Source organism: Archocentrus centrarchus, chromosome 13 (genome assembly GCF_007364275.1).
Source record: "Archocentrus centrarchus isolate MPI-CPG fArcCen1 chromosome 13, fArcCen1, whole genome shotgun sequence".
In the NCBI taxonomy this organism is placed as follows: Eukaryota; Metazoa; Chordata; class Actinopteri; order Cichliformes; family Cichlidae; genus Archocentrus; species Archocentrus centrarchus.
In genome coordinates, this window is record NC_044358.1 from 13,393,595 (window position 1) to 13,395,590 (window position 1,996).

Consider the following 1,996-nt stretch of genomic DNA (forward strand, 5'->3'; position numbering starts at 1 on the left):
GCTGTTTTATTTTTGTTTGTTAAATAAACTCATCCTTCTGTGACTGATGGGTTTTTATTGGAGATGTAGCCCCCATCCTCTGAGACTTCACGCAGAGCAGGTTTGCAGTTCCATAAAGCCTGCTCAGAGTGAGTTAAGCAAAAAGGGTTAGGGTTAAAAAAAAAAAAGGAGTTTATTTAATAAGTCATCATTTACCCAGCTTGAATTTTCATTAATAGATGATGAGGCTCGGATTTGACCTGATTTTACATTTGATTCTTAAATCGAATGATTGAGCTGTAACAAAATGCAGGCGACAGAAACCTAAAAATGTGGAGAAACATCAGTTTGGACCTGTTGGACTGATTTAGATGATTTTCAGTGGAAAATATTTTGAGGTTCAGACTTCAAAATGTTTCTCTGCATCATTTAATGGCTGAATTTCAACATGTGAACATGTTTGAACATTAAATATAATTGGAACCTGTTCAGTCTCTGGAGACTGCACTTAAAAATGTTCAGTTACACTTAGTCCACCGAGTACTCCCAGGTACTGAAAATACATGAGACCTTTACTATGAGCCCTTTTTATCTGGAAGAGAATAAACTGTCAGGTCACTGCTTAAACAATAACAGACTCCGGTATAAACAGGCCAGTAAATACAACTGAAAACCTTTATGTCCATTTAGCAATCTGATATCAGAAGGTATAGTTTCTGGTCTTAGGGCCCTGAGTCTGAGCTCTGTGAAGCTTTAATTTTGGTCTGTTTAGCAGGGATGTGGCGACAGAGACATCACAAACATCAGAGGGTACGGGAACACTGAAGAAGACACCTTAAAGTCTTTGGAGGGATTTGGGAAAGTGTTTTCATCTGTTTCATAAATCACATCTGATGCTATAGTGCTTACGCAGACATGATGGTGAGCAGTTACCTGAAGAAAATATTTGCCTAGATTGCAGAAAAAAGCACATTCATCAGACACTTTATTAGGTACACCTGGCTACTAGCCAGTTGGACCTCCTTTTGCCTTCAGAACTACCTTAATTCTTCACAAGCTGCTGGAAACGTTCCTCAGAGATTTTGGTCCACGTTGTTGCAGATGTGTCGGCTGCATCCATGATGAAACTCTCCTGTTCCACCACATCCCAAAGGTGCTCTGCTGGACTGAGATCTGTGACTGGAGGCCATCTGAGTGCAGTTAACGCACTGTCATGTTCAAGAAACCCGTCTGAGATGATCTGAGCTTTGTCCTGCTGGAAGCAGCCATCAGAAGATGGTACACTGTGGTCATAAAAGGAAGGGCATGGTCAGCAACAACATTCAGGTAGGCTGTAAAGTTTAAATGATGCTCAATTGGTACTAAGGACCCCAAAGTGTGCCAAAAAAATATCCCCCACATTATTACACCACCAGTAACCTGAACTGTTGATTCAAGGCAGGATGGATCCATGCTTTCATATTAACATTAAATTCTGACCCTACCATCTGAATCTTGTAGCAGAAATTGAGATTCATCAGACAATAGAAGACAGTCTCCTGTTGTCCAGGTTGGTGAGTCTGTGACCTGCAGCCTCAAGTTTCCCATTTTCAGCTGACAGCAGTGACACCCAGTGTGCTCTTCTGCTTTTGTAGCCCATCAGCTACAAGGTTCACAGATACTCTTCTACAGACCTTGGTTGTATTCAATGGTTAAGGCATTTTCTCCCAGAAAGCTGCGACTCACTGGGTTTTTCCTGTTTCAGAGCTTCTCTGTAAAATCCAGAGATGCTGTGAGGAAGATCTCAGCACATCAGATCTCTGAAACACTCAGACCAACAACCATGGCACGTTCAGAGTCCTTTCTTCACCATTCTGATGCTCAGTTTGAACTTAAGCAGGTTGTCTTGACAGACCAGACAGGCTTTTGTATTTTTACTGCAATATATGTATGGTTTACGTACTTTAACTGCAGTACACCTATGATCTTGTAGAGCACCAAACAGCAGGGGGCGCTTCGTGAAAATTGGGTTACGGTC